Below are 18766 nucleotides of genomic sequence, written 5' to 3'. Positions count from 1 at the left end.
AGTTACTTTCTTCCATAATTATCCCAGAATAAAGTCACACTGATTCTAGAATAGTGTCCACATGGCAACTGGCATAGCTATAGTGGAATACCAGTTGCCAGTCAACTTTCTAGGTACATAAGCCTAAAAATAGGATCTCAGTAAGTGGGGCACCTGCTTTATGAGATAAACTTCAAGGAAATACAGTTTCCTAAAAACCATAATAATAAGTTTGCACTTTTATATTAAAACTGTTTTACTAATATTAATGAACACTATGCAAAAACAGTTGTTCTCAAGTTCTAAGAGGATCATCTTAACTGTGCAAGATGCTTTGGGAGGACTTTTGGCCTAGCTCTCAAGTCAGTTTACAACCAAGGGTAGTAAACATGGAAGTTAATAACTGAGGGTTTTGCCCGCTGCTTTAAGAGTCTGACCCAGTATCCATTAAATTAAAATCAAAGGTGGGATACTCAGTTACTTCAGTCGTCACACAATGGAAGCCAAGAAATTGCCAGTAACTTATTTATTACTGTTTTGATTTTTTTAATCACTAATCAACTGAAGTCAATCTATATTATTAGGCAATAATTAAAAGGCACATAAAATATAGATGCAGCACACTGTGAGAAGAATACTTAGCTATGCTAACATACCTTTTAAATGTAGAGCAAGACTTACTCTTTTTAAATTTAAATCTCTTTAGACTTCCTTGGAATTTAGGGAGGGGCAAACTAAAAATAGAGATTTTAATTTGGCAGGTAATATCCTTCTGAGCTGACAGGGATAGTTCAAATATATGAACTTTCATATTATATAAAAGCTGGTACATATGAACTTTTATAAACAAGTTGTATTCATCTCAATAAGGCATTGTCTTTGAGTTGAAAACACTCCACTGAGATAAACTGATGACTCAAACCTTATAGTTATTGAATTAGCATGCTGGTAGAAATCAAGGCCTGAGCTACACTTACAAGTAAGGCTGACACAGCTACAAAAAGTGACCATCTGTCCTGTTTTCACTGGGACAGTCCCATATATTAGGTAGGCGTCCCAGCTTTTTCCAACAAAAAGCTAATTGTCCTCTCTATTCACTCCCCCTGCTGAGCTGCCCTTTCCCCAAGTCAGCACAGCTGCAGCTAAAATCAATCAGCAGCCAGCTGGACAGCACATGCTGCATGAAGCCACTGGCCAGTACAAGCAGCAGCAAGGAGAGAGAGCCAGGGGCCCTGCCGTAGAGGTGAGGAGGTTGGCTAGCATGTTTGGCCCCTTCCTAAGATTTTAAGGGGACCTGGTGCCCCTCCAGTGCTGGGCAGCCCTTCCATGGGGCAGCTGCCCATGCAGCCAGGGAGACCACTGTGAGAGGTAGCCAAATTCTCACTTCAGGATAGCCCCACCCCACAGGGCAGCCGCCTCCGCAGCTAGGGAGCCCCCACAGCTGTGGAGCTCTCCAGCAGGGCAGCAGGCCCATTGCTGGCACCCCAAGGCATGGGCGGCAGCCCCATTGCTTGTGCCCCGAGATGTGGGGCAGCCACCCTCCACAGCAATGGAAGTCCCCACCAGCGGGACAGCAGCCTTATTGCCAGCCCCTGGAGGTGTGGGAATGCTGGGGAGGTCCCCGGTGGGGCAGCAGCCCCATTGCCATTGCCCAGAAGTGTGAGGGAGTCGAGGAGGTTCCTGGGCAGAGCACCAACCCCACTCCAAGAGCCCAGAGGCATGGGGAAGCCAGGAGCTGTAGCCACCCCCTGCAGCCAGCGAGCGCCTTCCTCCAAAGGGTGGCTGCCCAGCTGGAGCCAGGGAGCATCCCTGCAGTATCCCCAGAGCCCAGCAGCATGAGGCAGCTGGTGAACACCCCACCAACCCTGCAGGGCAAACACCCCTGCACTGGAGCAGCTTCCCCATGGAGTGGCATGGGGCAGCCAAGGAGCTGAGTTGCACTTGCTTGGCAGCTGCAGCTGGGGGGCTCTCCCCCCAGTATTTGGCATATGGAAATATGGTCATCTTACAGCTACTGCTCTCAAAGGGGTGAAAAATCCACACATTATTTGATAGTTACAGCAATCCTAGAGGTCCTGAAGCAATGGAAACTCTTCTTCCATTGTTGTAGCCTTTATGTACGCTACCATGACACCACAAGCAGAGCACCAGATAAGGCTTACGTCACTGTAAGACAAGCATGTGGGTAGGCTCTTCACACTCCAGACCAATGCAGCTATATCAATTAACTTTCAAGTGTAAACCAAGCCTAAGGTCAGGACTTCACTTTGTGGAAGCCATCTTATATAGAAGCCATTTCACGTTTCTTATTTCTGCACATACAGAAGAGCTTGAACTTCTCCTCACCTATTTGGGAATGGCAGGGAGGATGAGCTCTATGGAGTGCGTTAATGAACTATTTGGATTTGGGGCTCCTACTCCCTGACACCTGTTCCTCCTTGCTGATAACAGTTTTCTCTCTGAAAATGATTTATGTTTCTCTAACTAATTGCCTCTGGCACTGGACTCGTTTGTGTAAGGGTATAAAATACTAGAGTTAGCTGCATCAAGCAGCCTTGCTGGACCTGGTTTTACAAGTGTCCAGTTTGGCTCATCTGTTGCCTTATTGAATTCAATAAAGCTCAATGTTAGCTGCCTAAACACAGAGAAGTCTTGTGCTTCAACTTCAAAAAAAGATATTTTTTTAATATTGAGATACTGATGTAATACCCTAGTGGAAAGAAGACACAGTTTTGTATTGTATCTCAATGCAGCTTGTTAATCAATCCAGTATGCTGAGACCTGGTCTATCAATTTAGGCTGATGTCTGGGCAGTCACCTTACATTACTCTGTCTGTGCACATCTGTACACTCAAATTTGTCTCCGGCGGATGTAAGGCCTTGTTATATTGATACAGTGACTCTACTTTCCTAATCAGTGTTGTGCAGTCAATATACTGTGTTAAACTCAGTCCAAGTGCAGATGCTGTGACTTATGTTGCTGACCCTAGCAGTCCTCCAGAAAGATGTCCCATGGTGCCAGACAGTGGTGACCAGAAGCAACATGACAGTCTTTAAAACCTTCATGTATCTTTGAATGCCTTTTCCTAATTGTCCACCTTGGCAATAACACTTAGCCATGAGCACCAGGTTTGAATAATTTTGGTGATGCCCAGAAGAGGTCCAAGCAGAGCCCTCCCATCCATATGTGAGATCCAGGGGCCCTAAAAGGGAGCTTGACACTGGCAGCGGCAAGTGACCTGGTTCCAGCCTGCCCACCTCTTTTTGCTCCTGTTCTGTCCCAGGCCTCATCCCCACTCCATACTTTTCCCCAAGCCTCCACCCCACCTCTTCACACTTCTGCTCATCTCTATTCCACCCCTCCCCTGCATCTCCCTGAACTCCACAAAGTGTGTGGTCCAGGGCAGTTGTCCTAATCCATTCTATGGATGGGACAGTTCTGAAAATATAAGCCCAACATTGGTGGAACAAGGTGCATGTTCCTGAATGTTGTTGGAGCATGGGCACCAAAAGTCCATCTAACTTGCCACCGATGCACTTAGTAGCTGTTCTCTGTAGCTGCCCAACTGATCATACCAGCTACACACTCTAGACACACTCCTGTTTGGAGCAGACAGGAGGCACTGATTCTTCTGGGCTTTTGGATTAAAGAAGTTGTGCAAGTGCTGCTATGAACCAGTCAAAGAAATAGGGACATAACTATCATTTTTTGTTACTCATACAAAAAAGGTAGCAGCACAAGTTACACACTATTCACGTCCCTGTGGGGGGGTGCACATGGTTCAGTGAAAAATGCCAGCCCTGAATAGGGCTATGGCACTCAAGGATGCAGGAAGCACCTGCCTTATTGCATCTGCAAACAATATTTTCTAAGTGGGTGTGAGCTCAGTAGTACAGGTGTAGTTGACAAACAGGATTCTGGCTCATCTGCTTCTCTGGAGACATTTCCTTCACCTCAGGAGTTCCACTGGCTGCACCATCTATTCGTCTGGTAGCAAATCCAAAAGGGACCAGTCAAACAAAAAGATCCATTAACAGCTTTAATTAAGGAGCTGTTATAAAGAGGATCAATTATTCTCCATGTCCCCAGAACACAGGACAAGAAGTACTCAGTATAATCTCCAGTAACAGATTTAGATCAAATATTGTAGAAAGCTTTCTAGTAATAAGGATTGTTAAGAAATGGAAAAGGCTTCCAAGGGAGACTGTGAAATTTCTGCTCCTGGGTATGTTGGCTACGTCTATACTAGCCCCTTCCTTTCAAAAGGGGCATGGTAATGAGTGAGGCCAGATGATGCTAATGAGATGTTGCCATGAATATGTAGCACCTGGTTAGCATAATGGCAACTGCAGCAATTCGAAAGTGCCGTTTTTGAATCGCACACCACCTGTGTAGACAAGGCCTTTCAGGAGGACTCCTCAGTCTTCGAAAACCCTTTATTCCTAAAACCAAATAGGAATAAGGGGCTTTCAAAGCCTGGCAGGCTAGTGTAGATGTAGCCTTTTAAGAACAAGATAGACAAACACCTATCAAGGATGGCACATGTCCTGTTTCAGCACAGGAGGCAGGGCCTTGATCATCTCAGAATGTTCCTTTCAACCCTGCATTTCTGTGGCACAATATCTCTTCATTATATTTTTATACTGATATAAGTGTGCCCAAGGCTATGACTAAAGTCATACAACTTGCATGAGTATGCAAGATCTAAAGTTTTCCTACAGTGCACCAATGCAAGTGCAAACCTGCTGAGATCTCTCTGAAAGGGGAAACTCTTCTGATGCCCAGCCTAGACATCCATCCCTTGTTTAGAGAGTACTTCACTTATGAGTACTTGCTAAAATGAGGGACACGTATGCCCACCTACGTTCACTAAATGAGTAAACCTCCCCCCGCTAATATGAGCAAGCCACGGGGGTCCATGGCTGGAAGCGGGAAGACCTACACACCCCCCACCAGCCCCAAACTGCCCCCAGACTTAGAACCCCCCCTGCAGCCCCAAACTTCCCCCAGTCTTAGACCCCCTGCCACAACCCTAAACTGCCTTCAGCCTTAAACTGCCCCCATGCCCCACCACAGCCCTAAACAGCCCCAGCCTTAGACACTCCTCTTCCAGCAGCCTCTTCACTGGGGCTGCTAGACTGGGTGGCTCTCCCAGCAGGTAACAGTCCTTAAAACCAATTAACTCCAGTGTTAAGCTTTCAGCACCTAGGCATAACGTAATCGGTATCTCTAGTGATAGATATTTGCCTGACACAGCAGTGTTAAGAAACTGCAAATGGCTTCTTTAACAGCCACATGCAGCTCAGAACTACCCAGCTGGCGATCCTTAACAAACCTAATGGTGACCTATGTTTGGGTCCCACACCATAGGCTGGGAATCCCTGTTCTACATACATACATTGTCATATTTCTGGTGCCAAACTATTCAAATACATCAGAAAAGTACTTAAACTCAAATGGTTTATGTCAAGTTACAAGCACTTGGAACAAATAGGAAACTTTTATATGTATTTTAATGGGAATTTAGTGTCACTCTTATGAGTTTTTGCCTATGAGCAGAAATTTGGGAACCAATCATGCTCATATGGTGAGGGATCAGTGTACTTGAAAACTAGATCAATCTAGCTATGTCACTCAGTACTGTTAAAAAAAAAAAAGTCATTCCTTAAGCCCTGCTGGTTGGTTGACCTAACTCCCAGCACAGACATGGCTAGGCAACATGATTCCTCTGTTGACCTCACTATCTCCTATTGAACAGATAGCTTACCACCACCAGGAGAAAAAGAAAAAAATAAATACACCTTCCAAGCATGTAGGAAGCACCTATACAAAGGTTCTAGAGCAGCAGAGCATAGCTGCTGTAGCACAGACATACCTGAGGCTATGTCTATATTATAGACCCTACCCTTACCATAGCTATAATGACATAGTAGATACAATATACACCAACAGGAATTTTTCAGTATACAAACCCCCTCAAAGGACATTAGCTATGTCAACAGAAGCACTCATCTGTTGGCACAGCTGCTGTGAGCGGTTCCCACCGGTGACGGGGTAGCCTCATGGCACAGCCCCCTTGCTGAGGCCTGGGTCTTCAGCCCCACCTATGAGTCTGTTGGCTAACTTTGGGGCATAGCCCCAAAAACCTAGTTTCACCTCTGGCGGGTAAGCTTCCCCACACTTTGTACCTGGGAGAGGGTCCTGAGGGTCTGCCTTCTGGCAGCCAACTGGGTAGTGGCTCAGGCCCTGCTGCCTCAGAGTCAGCTCCTGCCCCTTAGCTGATCAGCATCCAATGGGGCTGGCTTCCTTCCCTTTATACCCCTCCAGGCCTGACAGTGGCTGGCTGCAGGTGAACTGGCGTGGGGCTGACTGGGCCAACAGGCCCTGTTTAGCCCCTGCCTTGCCTGGCCTTGCTCTCACCCTCTTACAGTTGTATCTATACTGGGAGGCTTATCAGCACAGGTAAGTTTCTCCTGTTGGAGACTGGGGGGTGGGGAAGGAGTTTCTCATATTTGAATGACATAGCTGTGTCAGTTTAAGTGTAGAATAAGCCTCAACCTCTCCTTTTCCCATGTAGCTGGAGCACCTGTGGTAGGAGGGGAAACCCATCCCCACTTCCCCCTCCACTTCTCTGCAAGCAGGGAAGGGGCTCTTGGATTCTCTACCATCCACTTCTGGATTCAAGGCATCTGTAGAACCCTTCCTGCACTGGGCCTGATCTGGGTTAGGGACTCAATGGCTCCCCTCCCTACAAAACTGCTTCCAGACACAGGTTAAAAGTCTCTAGTCCAGCACCTAAGGACCTAACCAGTGCCAAATGAGAGAATTTTTTGGACCACAAGAGGTCAATATTTTCTAGCAGCATTACCAACCCTTCCACTGCTTAATGGATTCTTCTTTAAACTACAGCTAAATAACAGCACAGAACATGAAAAACCAGGACTGGTGACTGTAAACAAACTGTATGGGACCATGGGAAACCTGACCATGTCCATGATAAGTGGTTGTCTGGCTAACTAAAATCATGCCAGATTATGGATGTTGCCGGATGAAAGTGTGCTGGTTTAGAGAGATTCAACTTGCCGTAGTTGCGTGCTGCAGAGCTTTTAACCTTCCCATGGCTGCTTCAACCCTAAAAAGGCATATAAAGGATAAGTGAATGGTATGCAGTAAAATGTCCAAAAAGGTCCCTCATCTACGTAGGAGATTCCCCAAAAATCCCTCCCTCACCACTGCTACTATTTCAGAGTTGCAGAAAATTCACAATGAAAAAATAGAAGAGACGTTAACGGTCCTTAGCAGCAACACAACAACACTGCCCTCTTCAGGGCAGGAAAGGCATTAAAAAAAACCCCACACACTTTGAACAACCAGTAACAGAGAAGCAGTCAAGCAGCACTTTAAAGACTAACAAAATAATTTATTGGGTGCACTTTCGTGGGACAGACCCACTTCTTTAGACCATAGCCATACCAGAACAGACTCAATATTTAAGGCACAGAGAACCAAAAATAGTAATCAAGGTTGACAAATCAGAAAAATATTATCAAGGTGAGCAAATCAGAGAGTAGGGGGGCAGAAGGTGAGGGAGTCAAGTAGATTAAGCCAAGTATGCAAAACAGCCCCTATAATGACACAGAAAATTCCCAACCCAGTTCAAACCACGTGTTAATGTGTCAAATTTGAATATAAAAGAGAGTTCAGCAGCCTCTCTTTCCAAACTGTTGTGAAAAGTCCTCTTCAATGAGACGCAAACTTTCAGATCATTAACAGAATGGCCCACTCCATTAAACCAGTAAATGCAGTTAACATCTCCTCTCAACATTAATAGTGCCTTCATGCAGATCCCAGTAGGTACAGGGACTATAAGGCTAGATGACAGAGCTATTTCGGGATACTGAGGTATCCCAGAATAGCTACTCCACATCTTTGAAATGCCCCATTATGATTTTGTTTTCAAAATAATGTCCCCGTTATTTTGAAACTTTTTTTAAATAAGGGGCATGCTATTTCAACATTCCTGTACTCCTCTTTTTGACATTTGTTTTAGACAACACCAAATGCCAGCATAGCCTATTTCAAAATAAACTCAAGATAGGCAAGAGCTAAGACTGAACACAGTAGGGGTGTTTCACTGTTCTGGGAATACTGACATGCTGTACTAGCAAAGCATTCCTAGTGTGGACTCAGCTATACTGGCTAGGCTACACAGACTTAAGACTATCTTATTTTGGGTGCAGGATGCTGCATAGACACAGCCTAACAGAACATTACCCAATTTGTAACAGAACCTTCCATTTTCTCAGCACCCACCACAACTTCAAATCTTTACTCATTCATAAACTCCCATTGAGCTTTGCTGTGCCTGGGGAAGTACTGTTGAGCCTGGGGACATTTGCAACTGGTTGTCAGAGTTCATGCTGCCATTTGAGGAGACTCACAGCTGCAGCACCTGTGCACCACAGGCTACTCACATGCCCATTAAGATCACAAAACAGCTGGGAACATAACAGTACTTTACTCAGTCCTAACAACTGCCATTTTTTCTGTGCCCCAAAATCCCCCAACTGCACTCCTGGTTACACACTACCACTAATCATTACTGCCCTCTGTACCTGGAAAGGCCTTGCAGCTGGATACCACACATTTCTGTCTCAGCAAGGGGTAATGTCCCCAAGAAACACCTAGTATAAGGATGAATTTTTAAATTGCTAAACAGTTGCCACAGCACTGATCTTCACTCTCCCTGCTGATCTCCACTTCTGTCTATAAATCGGGAATAATGATGTGTACCTGCCTTTCAAGTGCTTTTGTGATCTACTGAAGGAAAGCACTATATAAGAACTAAGTATTATTATTACGGATGGGTATGATACTGCGCTGCCATTTCCAAGGTACTTCTTAGCTATACCCCCCCGCCCGCAAAAAAAATAGTGAAGTCTGTGTAGCTGAGCCAGTATAGCTGTTTCCACATTCCACACTAAGAATGCCTTTCTAGTGCAGTACGCCAGTATTCCCACAACAGTGTAACACCCCTACTGTATTCAGTATTCGCTTCTGCATAGCATTTTTCAGCCAGAGACTTATTTCTTAAAACACAGGTAAATATCACTATCCTTATTTGACCAGTCAGGAGATTGAAGCAATTGGCCCAAGGTCACAAGGCAGCTGAATGGCAGGATCATACTACAATTCTGTATTCATTGGACTGTGACACTTGGTAGGAGACACATTTAAAAGGTTAACATCAGCTAGCCTGGTTACAGTCACAATATTGCCTAAAATATTGTCTGCCCAGGGCAATAGCACAGCTATTCTGGAAAAGTGAAATTACACCTAATAACTCTCCTGGATTTCCTACAAGGCCCATGAAAATTTGACCCGTGGGTGATCCCACAGGAGTCCTGGGCTCCAATATGTGCACGAGGCCTCTCAAGGAGTCATAGCCTCCCCCCACCCCAAGACAAGCAAGGGAGGAACTCTAGACAGAGCAGGGTACAGGTTCTTCCCCCCGGGTCTCGCTCTCCTGTTTCCCTCACTGTCATCTTGTCCCAGGTCAAGCCTTTGAGAGCGAGCCAGCACTATGACATGTGCAAACGCAGCCCCCCTGGCAGTGCGTCTCCCCTCCTTTCCCGCCTTTTTCCCCACAGAGGTGCTGCGGCCGGGCCTGAGAGGCGGGCGGGAGGACACTTCGCTGCCCCTCCCAAGGTCCAGCGGAATAGCGCCCGTAAGAGACGCGCAGAGATAGATAAGGCGATGGAGGGCCCAGCCGACCGGCTCCAGGCTTCACGTGTTCTGAACACGTGAAAATCGTTCTCCGCCCACTTCGCCGCTTCCGGGCTTCCGTAGGTAGCCGCCTGCCCCGCCCCGCCCCGCGCTGACCCTGCGAACGCAGCGTAAACAAACGGCCGCGAACTCGCCGAGCAGCAGCGGGTAGGCAGGTGAGCGATAGCCCGCCGGGGGCGGGGCGGGGCCTTTCCGCCCTCGGCATTGAGACTCAGTCACGCGCTGGCGCAGCCTGGCCCCGCCCACTCCCCCTCCTCAACTGTCCCCGCCCCCTGCTAAGTGTGCCGCCCTCAGCTTCGGGGAGGGGGGTGTAGGTGCTGTGTTGCCCACTGCTGGGGAGCGGGTCTAGTCCAGTGCGACCCCTCCCCCACCAGGAGCCCGTCCGTGACCCGCGGACCTGCCTGGGCATGGTGGCACCTGTTGTTGAGGAGCAGCTGCAGCTAGGCCAAAGTCGGCAGCTGGACTCGGGGCTCGTGTGCGGTGGCAGAAGCTGGGGCCGGGGGCGTCAGCGCGGGAACACCACGTGCTAGCAGGACAGGGGCGGTGGGCGGTTCGCGGTGGTGGGAGGGCTAGATGGCACGATGGTTTGTACACACACAGAAAGACACATACACACATAGACACTCCTCTGTGAGCTGTACGGGAGCTGTGGGATGGACACCCCCCGCCCCGAGCTGTACAGGGAAGGGGCTGGGGGACAGACATACCCACACACATACCCCTCTGTGAGGGGCTGTGCCAAAACGTCACTCTTGGAGCACCAGGGTTAAGTTGACCTAGTGCCTGGTGAATTGGTCCCTTGGTGTAGGCAGTGCCGACTGGCCCAGATCTGCACTGGTATAACAGCATGGCTCTGGGGTGTGGTGCATTCACTCCCCTCAGTAAAAATATCGAGAAGTGCGGTAGTCTTTTAAAGACTATCACATTAATTTCATTTCATTCAATCTGTTAGTCTTTCAAGTGCCATAGGGCTCCTTGTTTTTGCAGATACATACTAACACAGCTACCCTGTTGAGATGACACCCCTCAGGGATACGGTTATACCAGCCTGATTCCCAACACGGGCACTATTTTGTTGATGGCACAGCTCCTCTGTCTGCATAGCTGCCACCTCTCCAGGAAGTGGAGAACCTGTGCTGATGGGAGTGGCTCTCCCATTGGCCTCTGTAACATCTTCACTGGTATTACTGGAGCATTTGTTGTAAATGCAGAAGGGCAAGTCATGCCTGACCAATCTGAGTAGTTTCTACAATGAGATAGCTGGCTCTGTGGATAGAGGAAAATCAATGGATGTGATTTATCTTGACTTTAGCAAAACTTTTGATACGGTCTCCCTCAGTATTCTTGTCAGTAAGTTAAAGGAATGTGGATTGGATAAATGGACCGTAAGAGGGATAAAAAGCTGGCTAGAAGGTCGGGCCCTGCGGGTAGTGATCAATGGCTCAATGTCAGGATGGTGGTTGGTTTCTAGTGGAGTGCCCCAAGGTTTGGTTCCGGGTCCTGTTCTGTTCAACATATTTATCAGTGACCTGGCTGAGGGGTTGGATTGCACCCTCAGCAAGTTTGCAGATGACACTAAGCTAGGGGGAGAGGTGGACATGCTGCAAGGTGGGGATAGGGTCCAGAGTGACTTAGACAAATTGGAAGACTGGGCCGCAAGAAATCTGATGGGGTTCAGTCAGGACAAGTGCAGAGTCCTGCACTTGGGCCGGAAGAATCTCAAGCATTGTTACAGGCTGGGGTCTGACTGGCTCAGTAGCAGTTCTGCAGAAAAGGACCTGGGAGTTGTAGTGGACGAGAAGCTGGACGTGAGTCAAAAGTGTGCCATTGTAGCCAAGAAGGCTAATGGCATATTCGGTTGCATCAAGAGGAGCGTTGCCAGTAGATCCAGAGAAGTGATTATTTCTCTTTATTCAGCTTTGGTGAGGCCGCATCTGAAGTACTGTGTCCAGTTCTGGGCCCCCAGTTATAGGAAGGATGTGAACACACTGGAGAGGGTCCAGCGGAGGGCAACCAAAATAATTAGGGGTCTGGAGCATATGACCTATGAAGAAAGGTTGAAGGAATTGGGATTGTTTAGTCTGCAGAAGAGAAAACTGAGGGGGGATTTGATAACAGCCTTCAATTTACTGAAGGGAGGTTGCAAAGAGGCTGGAGAGAGGCTGTTCACAGTGGTCACAGATGGCAGAACAGGGAACAATGGTCTCAAGTTGCTGTTGGGAAGGTCCAGGCTGAACATTAGGAAAAACGTTTTCACTAGGAGGGTAGTGAAGCATTGGAATGGTCTACTCAGGGAAGTAGTGGAGTCTCCATCCCTGGAGATGTTTAAGTCTCGCCTTGACAAAGCCCTGGCAGGGCTGATCTGATGGGTTTGGCCCTGTGTAGGGCAGGGGGCTGGACTTGCTGTCTTTTTTAGGTCTCTTCCAGCTCTATTGGTCTATAATTCTATGATAAGCCATTGGTGAAATGGCTTAACCCCATCAATAGGAATGCATCTGCCATAGTGGGTCTTTGCCCACAAATGTTTATGCTCCAATATATCTGTTAGCCTATAAGGTGCCACAGGACCTCTTGTTATCAATAGAAATGCACTTTGAATTACTATAAGAAATGTCTGCCCTGTGACACTACACCTGTAACGTCGTCGTGGTGCTCCTTTGCTGACTGTGGCATAGACATGGTCTGAGTATTTTACTAGTGTATATGAATCCTCAAAAAGCAGGGGTTGGCAACCTGCTGCTCTGGAGCCGCATGTGGCTCCAAGCACTGCTGCTGCTGACTCCATATGTGGCTCTGGAGGTTCGCTGCTTAAACAACACCCGTAGTTAAAACAGGATTTAGTTGTTTTGTTTAAGTGGCGACAGCCTCTGGAGCCACAGAGCAGTCAGGGTGTAGCAGTGCGGGGGGAGGAGGGAAGCCGGCAGGGCAGGTAGCCCAGAAAGAGGAAGCTGGGGCAAGGCAAACCTACAGGAGAGCTGTTGGGGGGAGGGGTGGCTGAGTCTGCCCCACCAGAGCTGTGCAGCCTGCATGAAGAAGGAGGCGGTGGGGGAGCAGCAGCGGTGTACGGAGCTCCTCTCCTGAGTCAGGTAAATCCTGGGTCTAGGCTGAAGGGGTTAAACGTGGGGTTAGAATGGTGGTTTTGGGCTCAGAGGGGATAAGCCTGAAGATGGGAGGGGGTATGTGGGGTAAAGCTGGGGGATAGGGCTAACTTAACTTTCTAACTGGTACAAATCCATTGTGTGTGCACTGTTCCAAAAATAGGAGGTGACAAAAAGTACAGTTTGACTTCATTATTTTTACATACAGTTGTAGTACCCAGAGTTACTCAGACCTCATCGGGGTGAGTGAAGTCTCTGCTCTACAACCTCAGCTGAGACCCAGCTGGCCTTTAGCTCATGAGGTAGAGTGCAGGGCTTTAGACCCTGTGGTCAGGTTCTATCTCTGGTGCCAGAAACCCGGGTCTGTCGGCGTTACACAGTAGTGCTTCAGTTTACCCAAGGGTTGCAGTCCCATGCACCCTCGCGTAACTCAAATTTTGCATAAGTTGGTGGGGGGCTTTTTTCCTGGCAGAACGCATGTTCTGCAGCCAGGGAAGTAGCAGGAGCACCTGGAGCTTCTTTTGAAAGGTGAGTCCTGGGGTGGGGGAGAGAGTTGGGGAGGTTAAGCCTGATGGTGAATTGGGGCCATGTGAGTGGAGAAGGCGGGTTAAGCCTGGAGTGGATTAGGGCTGCAGGGGGGGTGGGGCTGAGCCAGGGCTGCAGGGTCCCTGCAGGGGGTTGAGCTGGAGCCGGGCGTGTGGGGGGGCAGTGAAATGGGGCAGAAGGGGTTGAACTAGAGCTATGCGCCTGAGCTGTGAGCCGGAGCCATGCTCGGGTGGTGAGTTGGGCTGCGGGGGGTTTGAACTGGGGCGGTGGGGTTGAACCTGAGCTGCGTGCAGGGGGTCTGAAACCGGGCTGGGTGGGGGTTGAGCTGGAGCCATGCGTGAGGGGTGGTAAGCCAGAGCTGGACACGGGGTGAGGGTTGGGCTGGCGGGCGGTGGGGTTGAACCAGGCCGCATGGGGCCAGGGGCTTGAACCAGGGCAGGCGGAGGGGGGGGGGAGTGTATTTCGAGTTTCGCTTAACTCGTGTTAATGTGAGTTAAGTGCAACTCGAAATCACACATTTCAAGGGTTTACTGTATTTACTAAGGACTGTTTCATATTCACATGCATTGCGTCTCTTCAAGTATTGATTTTGTAACTGAATTTGAAAAAATGGCTCTTCTCACTGTTTCAGTTGCCTACCCCTGTTATAGAGCACAGCAAACTCCCCTACTCTTGGTATATTTAGACACTTCATATGTACAAATCCACTGGTATATGTGCTCGAGCTGGTAGTACTTTTTATCATAACGGCTGCATATCTTACAGATAATGACAGTTCCATGCACCCCTCCCCAAATAATTAATCACTTATTTCCATTAAAGTTGACTCTCTTTGGCATGGGTCAGTAGAACTGTGCTACAAATTGCAGGTTGCATTTGGTTATCTGCAAGTGATTATAGGCAGGATTACCCATTGTAATACTTACATATCATGTTGACAAATATTTTAGAAATATCTACGGCATACTTAAAGTAACCTTTCGGATTTTAAAATCTAGTATGCCTGTTTGCTCTTACGAAATACTCATCGCTGCTGCATCATTCTTTTACTGGAGCAGGGGTGCGGATTTGCAGCAGTACAGGACAGAATTCTCTGGGAAAGTCCAGGTCTACATACTTGGTAGAGAATCTGAAGTGTATGGGTCCAAAGTCTTCCTAGGAATGTCTAATTTTAACCACGATGACACTACAGTCAACTTTAGTTCCTTTTCCAGGAGACCATGCCATGTCAGCTCCTTCTAGAGTTGATTGTCTGTGCCTCCTCATTTCTAGTATCAGAGAGGTAGCCGTGTTAGTCTGTAGCTTCGAGAACAACAAGAAGTCTTGTGGCACCTTATAGACTAATAGACTAATCCGATGAAGCAGGTCTTTGCCCACGAAAGCTTATGCTCCAAAACATCTGTTAGTCTATAAGGTGCCACAAGACTTCTTGTTGTTCTCATTTCTAGCAAAGCCAAAGTTAATGTGTTTTATTCAGTGAGCGGTCTCCACATAACCTGTATCTGCCTTCCCTTGTGTTCCATGTGGCTGCCAAATCTCATTTCTTTACCTATTTACTCCCCTGTGTAATACAGAATAGGGAAGTAACTGATTGTGTGACTACTTCTTTGTTTTGTAAAAATCTGACGTTACATTCAAAACATCCAGTTGGAAATACCCTTTATTGCAAACAGCTTTGGGAAATACCCTATACTTTATAGTGATGCATCACAAAAGTGAAAGTGAAATCATTGCAGGACCATTAATGTTGTTGGACAATGGAGGGAGAGAGGTATGTCTAAATGTTCTTTAAGGATTCTGTTTGGACTGCTAGTTTACCTGTTATAAATGAGTGTTAATAATAAGATCAGAAAATTGCTCTAACATTTCTGTTTAATAAACTTGGATGATTTTTTAAAGGTAAAAAGGTGGCTTGCACCATTGCCTTCACAAAAACAAAACTACTTTGTCATTTATATAAGTATTCTTTATATAATTTGTTGGAATGGGAATAAAATCATTTAATTGAAGATTTTTCATTCCTTATTTTTGTGTTTTAATAGTTTAATAAAGAATCACAAATAAGTTTGATTTACAAAAGTGTACCAAAAATATTAGTAGTAAAGACATTGTATGTATGGTCCATTTCAGATTGTTTGTATTTAAAATTCTGCACATTGTTGTTAGTGTATTGTCCAGTGTGACAAGTATGTTTTGGAGATTTAGGGAAATGGAAGTTTTTCCAAAAAAAAGCAGATCTGGAGTGTCAGTAAAACATCTACCAGAGGTTTGCAGGTAGATACAGTGTAACAATATGAGGTTTTTAATTTGACCATAACAAATAACATAGTTTCTGTTACCTGGATAATTTATTATTTAAGGCAATATATGTGAAGTAAAACATCTGCTGTAAAATGATTGCCAGAATTCAAAAAAGGTAAAAATAGTAGTGATGTGGTAAATGAATAAAAAGCTGCCTAAAAGAAGTAATTGTTTATGGATGAAAAAATAAATGGAAGACAATTAGTAATGACCCCAGTGCTTTATTCTTATTTTTCGCAGTCCAATATGTTTCCTTGTCTATTGGCAGATGATATTCTGACACTGCCTAAAAATAGTCCCTTCAAGTAAAAGAATGCACTGCTCACTCAGTACTACAGCACCAGGAACTTCCAGGGAATAACAGAGTATACATGTGTTAGACCCTTTACTCTTCAGCCTGGAGAAGGGCTACTAAAAATAATAGGGGATGTAAAAAACAAGGTGGCTGGCTAAGACATCAATTTCTACACAATTCACTTTTCTTTTATAAAAAACAACAACAGTTTCTTGTCCCTGTGGTTGCAGAGAAGCTTCCAAATGTGCAAACTGATCTTGTGTTCAGCAGTTTACAGGGAGACAGTCTCCTGGTAAGGGTAGCCTTTGCCTACAGTTTAGGCATTTGCTTTTAGGAAGGAAGGACTTTTTCAAAGTCAGATATTAATTGAAAGGTGTCTGACTTTTTGCCATTTCCGTTGAACTCTCTGTAGCACTGTTCTAAGGTACAAGATGGAAAGGTGAAACTGTCTACAAAGGAAAGAGAAACTGATTAATCTATTTTTACTACCCAGTCTTAGGGGAATTAATATGTAATGAATAGTTAAAAAGTATTTCCATAGAAGCTGAGATATACTTTTTCTAAACAAGGTGGGTGTCAACGTTCCAAAGGTCTACCCGCCAGAAGCCTTTATGTGCATTCAGGTTTTACCTCTCTATTGCTTCTACCTCCTCCCTTCTCCCTTCTACTTCTTGGCTTCCTAATTTACAAGGTTGTGACTTTTCTATCTATGTAAATAGCTGTTCAGGAGTCTTACCTCCCACCTCTCTGGACCGTGCCCCTACTTTGCATATTCTGGGGGAAACTGAGATGGAGTGTTAGAGTCACAAAGTAATCTGTTAGCCCAAAGGAAAGGTTGCCTAGCAGTATCTTGTACCTTTTCATAACATCAAGTTGAGCAAAATGTAACTGCTGGTTTTCAAAAGCTAAGGTACATACTGTACTAATGCAGTTTTAGCTCTGTCCAGCATTAACCACTGTGGAATTATCTGCATGGACTTCATCTGTGTTTGCTTTTTAAGTGTAGCTGGACTGAACAGTGGAGGTATTAGTTGGACTGTGATAAGAGATGATTTACAGAGCCCTGTCCTTTGGGAATGGGGTCTCTGAATGCCTCTGACTGCTGCTCACCTCCCACGTGTACCCTTAGGGATGCAGTTTGCCTCTTTCAAGGCTGATTTGTATAACCTGTCAGTAGCAGTGCTTCCTTTGGGGATTGTCAACAGTAAAGTAGGGTGCTTAAGTGGAATATGGGTGTTATTGTGAGTAAGTGAAAGTATAGTGGTAGATGAAGGCCTTTGCATAAGTTGGAGGAAGGATGTAAAGTGGATTAGGCTCAGTGTTTGAGTGTGACATGTCCAGCAGTCATTCTCACTTACTAGCATAGAGCATGTGTAATTTCATTATCTTTCAGGCAATACTTAGAGCCCTGTCTAAATTGTCTGTTCAGATTATCAGGACACGTGTCCCAAAAGTAGAAAAATCCCCTGACAGAGGTGTACAGATCATTATCAGATTTCTGCCAAGGGTTGGCTTTGAATTTACAATCTATGTTGTGTAGCTCACCTACAATGACTGCAATATGCCCCCTGGAGCCACCAAAGGATTGTGACAATGGATTGCCTACACACACCCACATTTATAGGCTTTCTGCACATGTGCATTTCAAACTCTGGCTTTTAAGTTTTAGCATATACTTTTTTTAACACTTAAACTCTTCCATATTAATTTTGCCAGCACTGCTCTGCCAAAGGGACAGTGGGTGCCATGCATCAGTTCAGGTAAAATGTCAAGTGAATGATACCAGTTGGAGGACAAGTGAAACTATAGTTTGAGTTCCAGGTGTATGGAGAAAAAGAAATTAACAAAAAGTGTTGGTTTTGTACAGTGCTGGGTTTTTGGAGGGCTGTATCTCAGGAACCCCTTGCTGAAGTGACCTCCAATGTGGACCATTAATGCTAACTAGCACCCTGCTTAGACACAAACATTTTTAAGAATCTGAGTGAGCACGCAGTTTTTAGAGCAATTATAGGTGACATTTAAATAGGAAGTGTTGCTTGACTTCTGGTATAGCAAAGATGGCACTTTTATATAATGAGTGCTCTGACTTGGCTCAAGGGGGCCATAATCTTAGCTGAGCTAATAGCCTCCTGTTTATCCAATGAGTGAAAGAGGAAACTCTATCAGAGGACAGAAGTTGAAACCATTCCTTGGCTTCCAGCTGTTGCCATAAGCTGCCAACATTCTCAGAGTGGTAGCTAGGTAGGTTAGTAGAAACAGAGCAGTCCTGGCCAAAACCAGGACTGTTGGTAGTTAAGAAAATAGAACATAAATGGTTAAAAAGTGATTTTAAAAATTCTTCTGGTTTTTATAATCTAAGATATCTCTGGTACTTAAGGTAAAGACATGGGTCCTGGTCCTGCAGCTGGCTCTTTGCATACCCAGTGTTATAGATTGCAGCTTGTGACTACTTATTGACTAAGAAAGATATATTTTAAGTAATTATAAGTAATAGGCAAAAGTCAGAGTGGTTACAAAAAGAAAATATGAGCACACAGTCTAAATTCTTAACTGTATTTAGACTGTGCAAGAACTGGATTAAGCAGTTTCTCTCAACCCACAGGTTATTGTATTCCTTAACATACAGGTTTGTTCATTAGATCTGTGATAATGTCCTCTGTTGGGGTCTTCAGTCTTCTGAAAGTCATGTTTGTAACATAGGTTCCTAACATATACCCTCAATGCCAAGTACTTGGAGAATACAAGTCCAGGCATGTCTGC

At 45.8% G+C, this 18766-nt stretch overlaps 1 protein-coding gene across 1 annotated transcript in view; it reads left to right on the top strand.

Moving 5' to 3' along the window:
- The first annotated feature begins 9815 nt into the window (after positions 1 to 9815).
- The window catches only part of NUB1 (negative regulator of ubiquitin like proteins 1), a 39387-nt gene continuing 30436 nt past the window's right edge, over positions 9816 to 18766 (top strand). Inside the window, exon 1 of the mRNA XM_074986323.1 lies at positions 9816 to 9921. The gene's annotated coding sequence lies outside the window, so the exon portion shown is untranslated. The remainder of the gene's footprint in view (positions 9922 to 18766) is intronic.

The sequence above is a fragment of the Carettochelys insculpta genome, chromosome 2, assembly GCF_033958435.1.
Source record: "Carettochelys insculpta isolate YL-2023 chromosome 2, ASM3395843v1, whole genome shotgun sequence".
In the NCBI taxonomy this organism is placed as follows: Eukaryota; Metazoa; Chordata; order Testudines; family Carettochelyidae; genus Carettochelys; species Carettochelys insculpta.
This window is presented reverse-complemented; position numbering and strand designations above follow the sequence as displayed.